Here is a 9176-nt window from a genome sequence, read left to right as displayed (position 1 = left end):
AAGACAGAGGGTGGTTGTAGAGGGAGCATATTCTGCCTGGTGGTCGGTGACCAATGGTGTTCTGCAGACAGGCATCTGTTCTGGCAACCCTGCTCTTTGTGACTCGGATGAGGATGTGGAAGGGTGGGTTAGTAACTTTGTAGATGACACGAAAGTTGGTGGTGTTGTGGAGAGTGTGGAAGGTTGCTGTATATTACAACAGGACATTGATAGGATGTAGAGCTGGGCTGAGAAATGGCAGATGGAGTTCAACCTGGAAAAGTGTGAAGCTATACACTTCAGGAGATCGAATTTGAAGACACAATATAAGGTTAATGGCAGAACTCTTAGCAGTGTGGAGGAACAGAGGGATCTTGGGATCCCCGTTCATAGATCCCTCAAGGTTTCCGCGCAGGTTGATAGGGTTGTTAAGAAGGCGTATGGTGTGTTGGCCGTCATTAGTCGGGGTATTGAGTTCAAGAGCCATGAGATGATGTTGCAGCTCTACAGAACTCTGGTTAGACCACACTTGGGGTATTGTGTTCAGTTCTGGTCGCCTCATTATAGGAAAGATGTGGAAGCTTTAGAGAGGGTGCAGAGGAGATTTACCAGGATGCTGCCTGGATTGGAGAGCATGTCTTATGAGGATAGGTTGAGTGAGCTAGGGCTTTTCTATTTGGAGAGAAGGAGGATGAGAGGTGACCTGACAGAGGTGTACAAGATGATGAGGCACAGATCGAGTGGACAGTCAGAGACTGTTTCCCAGGGCAAAAATGGCTAACATGAGGGGGCATCATTTTAAGGTGATTGGAGGGAGGTATGGGGGGATGTCAAGGGTAAGTTTTTTACACAGAGAGTGGTGGGTACGTGGAACGAACTGCTGGCAGTTGTGGTGGGGGCAGATACATTAGGGACATTTAAGAGACTCTTAGATCAGCACATGAATGATAGAAAAATGGAGGGCTATGTGGGAGGGAAGGGTTAGATAGTTCTTAGAACAGGGTAAAATGTCAGCGCAACATCGTGGTCGAAGGGCCTGTACTGTGCTGTAGTGTTCTATGTACCTGTTCTTCATGGAAAAGTTCTTCCAGACCAACACCTTAGACCACAAGTTCATCAGGCAGTGGTCAGCACGGAACATCCTGCAGACACTGTAGGAGAAAGACTCACTGGATGCTGTGTGGTGGTTCCCTGAGCAGACCGTCCAGACCATCTGGCAGAATGGGGCAGGTACGGTAGTGTAGCAGTTAGCGTAACGCTATTACAGCGTCAGTGACCCGGATTAAATTCTGGCCACTATCTGTAAGGAGTTTGTACGTCCTCCCAGTGTGTGCGTGGGTTTCCTCCAGGTGCTCCAGTTTCCTCCCACAATCCAAAGACATATGGGTTAGGAAGTTGTGGGCTGCTATGCTGGCGCCAGAAGCATGGCAACACTTGCAGGCTGCCCCTAGAACACTCTACACAAAAGATGCATTGTGTGTTTCAATGTACATGTGACTAATAAAGATATCTCATATCTCATCTCATCTCATCTTAGAACACCTCATCACCAGAACTCACCAACAAGCACCAAGACCTCACGGCTGGTGGTGAGAGGGTCCCTTACGGTCAGATCTTTCCTGCATGGTTGGAACATCACTTCACGCGTTGCCCCCAGGATGACTGTGCTGGGGATGGGACAGTCGCCCACCTGCTTGTGGGCTGTGGGTTTACGAGGAGGGTGTGGCGAAAGATGCAAGGGTCCTTGTCACGGTTCATCCCCAGCAGCTGCGTAACAGAGGATTCTCTGATCTACGGGCTGTTCCCGGGGACACACACGGAGACGGACGTCAACTGCTGCTGGAAGGTCATCAACTCAGTGAAAGATGCCCTTTGGTCTGCCCGAAGCTTGTTGGTCTCCCAGCACTGCGAGATGTCCATAGGGGAATGCTGCCCACTGGCATATTCCGGGCTGCAGGAGTACGTGCTGAGGGACGCACTGAAGCTGGGTGCAGCCAACGCAGGGGCTTGGTGGGGAAGGACTACAGTTTAGGGTTCTTCTGCTACTGGAAATGGAGGGGCTGGGTCGGCTGGGGAAGCCCCTTAAATATTGTAGATATTGCATTGGAGTATCACCCCAGGGAGCCACAGGTGGCAATGGTGCTATGGGTTTTAAACAATAAGTTAACACTGCTGAATGAACTGCACATGAATGTAAAGGTTTTGCACTGTTTACTCTTGTATATATTTCAGGCACGGTAGTGTAGCAGTTAGCGTAATGCTTTACAGCGCCAGCGACCTGGGTTCAATTCCGGCTGCTGTCTTTAAGGAGTTTTTATCTTCTCCCCATGTCTGTGTGGGTTTCCTCCGGGTGCTCGGGTTTCCTCCCACATTCCAAAGACGTACAGGTTAGGAAGTTGTGGGCATGCTATGTTGGCGCCGGAAGTGTGGCAACACTTGCAGGCTGCCCCCAGAACACTGCGCAAAAGATTCATTTCACTGTGTGTTTCGCTGTACATGTGACTAATAAAGAAATCTCTTATGTTTTTTCTTATGATGAATAAAGTTTATTTTGTATATAAAAAAAGTTTGGGGCATTGTGTGTTGTTGTGGTCACTGAAGTACAGGAAGGATGTGTAGGCTTTGGAGAGGGTGCCGAAGAGTTTGCCGGGATGTTGCCTGGGATGGAACGTTCTAGTTTTGAGGATAGACAGGAGAGACTGGGTCTGTTCTCCCAGGAGAGGATGGGGTTAAGAGGAGACACGATTGAGGTGTAAAAATTATGAAGAGTAGAGATCGGGTAGGCTGCAGGAAACTTCTTCCCTTATCAGAGGTGGACAAAACTAGAGGACATAGATTTAGGGTGAGGGGTAAGGGATTTAGAGGAGATCTGAATGTTTTCACCCAAAGAGTGGTGAGACCTGGAACACACTGCCTGTGAGTGGTGGAAACCGAGTCACTGACCACATTCAAGAATTGACTAGACAAGCACTTGGATTGCTTCAACATGGAAGGCTGTGGAAGAGAGTGGAAGATGTAAATGTTGGGTCCTTAAAGGATGCAGTTGAGGAATTAATAATGGGAAATGAGGAAATGGCAAGACTTTGAACAACTATTTTGCATTTTCTTTCACAGTGGAAGACTCTAAATTCCTCCAAACAATGGTTAATAATCCAGGGAGAAAGGGTGGGAGGAGCACAAAATAATCACAATCCCTGGAGAAAAGGTCTGGATAAAGAAATGGGGCCAAAGGTCACAGTGCCTGATTGGTTGCAGAAATGGGGAACGTTGGTTGTAAACTCCTAAAATTCCCTGGATTCTAGAAAGGTGCCATCAGTCTGAAAAACCACAGGCGTAACAAAGGAGTGAGACAGAGAGCAGGAAACTGTTGGCAGGGTGGGTGGACGCATCACTGGGAAAATACTGGAATCATTACAAAGGAAGCAATACCAGGATGTGTAGAAAATTATAACACAATTGAGCTGAGTCAACATGGCTTTATGAAAGGTAAAACTTTGTTTAACCAATTTATTATTGTTCTTTGAGGAGGTAACAACAGGCTGGCTTAAGGACAATCTGCAGATGTACATTTGAATTTCTAAACATCATTTGAAAAGGTGCCACATAAAATGTAACTGCACAAGATGGGAGCATATGAACGTGGGTCACGTATTGGCAGAGGGTTGGCTAACTGGGTTGGGATAAAGGTCATTTTCAGATTGACGGTGGGTAACATGTGGAGTACCAGAGTGATCAGTGATCGGGCCTCAAAGAAATGAAGAATTTGTCAGCAAGATGGAGAGAGACAAGTTGGATGCTGAGTCTAGGATCCTGAGCATAAATGACGGAGGTATGAGACAAAGCGTGGCGGTGATGGGTTGGGACGGTATTCGTGGGGTTAACAGGTAGATCTGCAGTGGGTGAACAACATCAATTGTTCATTCCTATCTGGGATAGGGTGGCTCAACTGTGGCTAACAAGGAATTTAGGGATAGGGTTAGATTCACGGAGGAGATGTGTAAATTGTCCCCAGAACAGCAGAAAATCCAGAGGGCAGAGATCAGTTTAGAACTCAGCAAACAATGAAGGGACTAATTAAGAGAACGAAAACAAGAGTTAGAGTAAATTTGTATGGAATATAAAACTGACTGGTAAAGTTTCTCGAGATGTTTGGAGAGAAAAAGGTTAGTGAGGAGAGTCCCTTACAGTCAGAAACGGGAATTTGTAATGGGGACACAGAGATGGCAGAGAAATCGAACAAATACTTTGAGTCACGTTCACAATGTGGGACAGAAGGAACCTCCCAGAAGTGTTGGGGAACCTGAGAACCAGAGAGGTAGAATATGAAGCAAATCGGTATTATCTTCTGAAGGAAATGGTGTTGGAGAAATTGATGGGACTGGAGGCTGATAAATTCTTAGGGCATTATAGTCTGTCCCAGGTAGGGTGGATTTCCTTCTCTATGGGGGTGAGTCACTGAATGTATCCAAGGGAGAGACAGACAGATGTGGGGTCTGCAGAGGATGGGAGAGCTTTGGGCAATGGCAGCCCTGATGTGGGTGAGTGAGGGTAGTAGACTGAGGGGCCGAGTGGGTGACAACAATGGCGCTGATGATAGACGTCCCTGCATGCCGACTGCCCTCGGCAGGGCTTGGTTTCTGCATGTGGCTCACCTTTTCTTGCAGCATGCATGTGGACCAATGCAGCAGCAACGGTGCCAACTGCGTGTTGCATGGTTCTCGGCAAGGCTGACGCATGCCCAAACTGCTTTGGACGTGTGTGTGTGATGTCCACAGACCTGTGCCATCCAGACCTACAATGCATGCAACAACAAACTGCTTGGGATTGTTGCTGCAATTCATTTGGGTGGCAGTTCAAAGCTGATGACCAAATGTCTGGGCCAATGTGTGGAAGCTTCATCACGTGTCAGTGTGGGGACTGGAGTGACTAGTGAACTAGCTCCATCAGATCTACAGGAACATCTTACCTTGTCCATCACTGCCCAACTCCATCCCACCTCAGCTGATTGGTCACTGAACCCTTCACCCAGTCCTGTGTTGGCCAACCTCTGTGTCCTGGAGCCCAGGCATGGGTCATGGTCAGGACTCCGACGCTTAGCACTGGAATGAGGGGAGATATTTTTATTTAGAGGATTGAAAGGAGAGAAATGCTCAGGGGTCGGGGGTCAGTGGTCACGGTGTTCCTTGGGCATTGGAGTCTATATCCGGGCAAACATTAGTCAGTGATGGTGGGGAAATGCTTGGTTAATAATGAAAGACAACTTGAAAGTTTCAGCGGAACCTGTGAGTTCCTGATTTGTCTTGACTCACAGTGGGCATCAAACACACTAACATCGTCTGTGTTCCTTAATGAGTGAGTTGAGGATGGGTTTGAGGAAAAGCTGCCTTCAGTGAATGAGACAAGGACCCTCAGCGTGGAGAAAGTGTTGGGCCAGGCTGGGTCAGAGTGTTGGGGAGAGTGGAACCAAAGTCGGGCAAGAAGAGGAGCAAACAATGAGGGAGGGAGGGAGGAGGAAGAGGTTCTGACCCCTCGGCTCGATTCTCCCTTCTCAGAGGAAGCAACTCCACTCTCCATTCCATCCAACCTCAATGAGGCCAACCCTTAATCCTCAAACATTGAAGCGACAAGGTGGGATGTGCACTGGGTGGACGTGAGGTATGCTGTTCCATTATTTACCAAGGAAATTCAAAAGAAAAATCCAAACAAACAAAGTGTCATCTGCACACAACCTGGAGCTCTGCTGAAGTCATTTCTGTGACTTAAACTTCCTTCTTTGACCCAAGAACTATTTACAGCAATGTGTGTGATTAATGTCTTGGAGGCACAGGAAAGTGGGCACCAAGAGGAAGTACGTAGGTGTTAGGAAAGTGTTGAGTCCCACAGTGTGAGGCCAAGGCAGCACAGCTGAAATAAACTAAATGGTAGGTCATGCATTCCCTAAAGATTCTTCATAAAATTGTTGTCACCATCATAGGGCTGGGTCCATCACTGACTACTATAGCATCCGAGGAGGAGATATTCCAGCTGGAGACTCCACCGATCCTGGACAATTGGGGATGGATGATAAACGCTGGCATTGTTGGTGATGTTCACATCCATAAACAAAATATCTCAATAGCACGATCATCTACCCAGCAGTGTGTGTTATGTCCAGGAACAGTAGGATATCCAATCTGGCTAATTAACACTGTCAGCTGACTCTCAATCAGCAAGGTGCTGGATGGGCTCACCAACGGTGCCATTAAGCAGCACTTACTCCCCAATAACCTGCTCACCAATACTCAGTTTGGGTTTCACCAGGACAACTGGGCTCCAGAGCTCATCACAGCCTTGGTCCAAACATGGACCATACAGCTGAATTGCAGAGGTGAGGTGACTGACCTTGACACCAAGTGTGGCAAGAAGGAGCCCTGGTAAAACTGGACAATGGGAACCAAAAGGAGAACACACCACTGGATGGAGTCACCCCATACACAAAGGAAAAGCGTGGTTGTCAGAGGTCGAGCATCCCAGCCCCAGGACAACTCTGTAGGAGTTCCTCAGCTGTCCTGGACTCAGCTACCTTTGGCTGCTCCATCAATGACCTTCCTTCCATCATGAGGTCAGAAGTGGGGATGTTCACTGATGACTGCACAAAGTTCAATTCCACTCACAACTCCTCGTCAAATGAAGCAGCCCATGCCTGCATGCAGTGAGACCTGGAGAATAGGACATCGAGGGACAGGCATGTCTCCATTTTAACTGTCTCCTCCCAATGCTCTGCACAGGCCATCACTTGTGCATTAGTGCTGCCCTGTCTCAGGAGACGATCTATGGTTTGCTTCTCCTGGCTGGACTTTAACCAGTTGCATTACGGACCCATGATGTTGTTACATCTGCTGAACCCCACTGATTCAGGCTCTGCCTTGTATGCCATATCCTCATGAGGGTTACCCCTTGCTGGTTCCAGGTCTTCCTTCCAGGGGCAGTCCTGGTTGGTTCTGGTGACGTGGTCAATGGATTGGTGGACAAGAGGTGATCTCTCAAAGTGAGGTGCTGGTGAGCTGGCCCCATCCAGACTGGTAACTTCCTGAGGTTGGGGCACAATGCCAGGTTGTACACAGACAGCAAACACAGGGGACTTTTCAGTAGCCTCTCACTCTTCTTAATGTTGGTGTCAGTACAATCTGAGTGTTCCCTGGTCCCCAGACAGGTTCAGCCACAGGCAGAGGGCAAGTAACATTCATGTTTTCCTGGTGTCAGGCTCTGACCATCTGCAGCACGAGAGAGTTTAACCACCCAGGTCAGCAGCTGATGGCATCACCATCCAAGTCCACACCACCACCATCCTGGGAGTCACCACTGATCAGTAACTGAGCTGTACCATCTACACCAGAACCAGGGCACCAAGGTCAGAGGCTGGGTATCCTGCAGTGACTGACTCACGTTCCGAAACTGAAAATCTTTCCACCATCTCCAATGCCACAGGTCAGGACTGTAAAAATCCTCTCCATTGCCTGGATGAGTGCATCTCCAACACCCACACCACCCAGAATGAAGCAGACAGCTTGGCCAGCTCCCCATCGCCACCCTAAACATTCATCCCCTCCACCATCAACACACAGCCGCTGCAGTGTGTTCAACGACAAAATGCACCGCAGTTGCTCACCCAGGCTACGACAACACCTCCCAAACCCACCGCCCCTCCCAAGGACAGGGGCAGGTGCAGGGGACACCACCCACAGGTGGCTCACAATCTTGTCTTGGAAATATCATCACCCCCTGCGCCCAACTCCACCCCTGACCCCACCCAACCCCTGGATCCACTCCACCCCTGACCCCACCCCACCCCTGGATCCACTCCACCCCTGCCCCCAACTCCACCCCTGACCCCACCCCACCCCTGCCCCCAACCCCACCCCTGCCCCCAACTCCACCCCTGACCCCACCCCACCCCTGGATCCACTCCACCCCTGCCCCCAACCCCACCCCACCCCTGCCCCCAACCCCACCCCTGCATCCACTCCATCACTCACAACCACTGTGTCACATTTGACCCGAGAGGTTTTGGGACTGACCCCACTCCACCCCACCTCAGCTCATCCACCGCTGCCCCCTTATCTCAGGTCCTGCTGTGTGAGGTCCTGGCACAGCCCTGCGGCTCAGGCAGCCTGGAGGCTGCAGTGCCCACAGCCCTGCTCCCACCCTCACCCACCCTCACCCACGCAGGGGTGCCTCAGTGGGACACGGAGTGAGGTGAGGATCCACATCCTCCTGCCACAGGTCCGGGGGTGGGGGTTGGAGGGGGGGGAGGGGGGCACGAGGGGCAGGTCAACAGTCACAAACCAACAGAATCACCAGTCTGAGTAACTGATGATTTAATTTAACATTCGATGCAGGGGTGATCAGTGAGATTTAGTTGCCCAGCATTCAGACAAGTTGCAACTTGTTCTTCATCTAATTTGGATCAGTAACTGCACTCCCATTTGTTACGGCTGAGCTGGGGAAGGTTTCTCGGCACCGACTGTGAACCACCAAAGGAGGGGTTGGATTCACATTGTTTCTACCCTGACCTCCATCAGGCAGAGGAAAGCTGTGGGCCAGGACACAAGGGCTTGGAACCTGGATCTGACTGGGGAGAGGCAAATGATGACACTGAGGAGTGGGACCGAGGAGGATGAAGGCAGAGCCCTTGATGCTGGGACATGGGGTGTGAGGGAGACAGGCGAACACCTCATTATCATTATCATGATGAAGTATTATTGATGACAATCAGACACTGCCCCAGCTGAGCTCTCCCTGCGAGAGAGACCCCTGCCAACACAGAGGTCCCTCTGCATTTCTGGTTGGGAGTGGATTAAGGATCAGAGAGGAGAGAAGTGGAATGGCTCAGGAAGAGGTTGGGGAAGTAGGACCAACTGGATCGCTCCAACATAGAGCTAGTATGGATGATGAGCTGAATGGCCTCCTTCCAGCTGCAACTATTCTGCACTGTGAGATCCACTTTATAAAAGTTTAACTCTGGACTGAGGTACATTTTGTAACTTCTGTAAACCATTAGACATGGACTTGGTTGTTGGGACAATTAACATCAATGTCCCACTGAAACGTTACAGCCCTCAGGCAGCACCCGTTTCAACAATTTCGGATAACCAGCAGCTTCTGGATTCAGTTCCAGAATTCAGGGTTTGGCTCCTTCAGGTAATGATTCTGCTTCC

The sequence above is a fragment of the Pristis pectinata genome, chromosome 12, assembly GCF_009764475.1.
Source record: "Pristis pectinata isolate sPriPec2 chromosome 12, sPriPec2.1.pri, whole genome shotgun sequence".
NCBI lineage: Eukaryota > Metazoa > Chordata > Chondrichthyes > Rhinopristiformes > Pristidae > Pristis > Pristis pectinata.
This window is presented reverse-complemented; position numbering follows the sequence as displayed.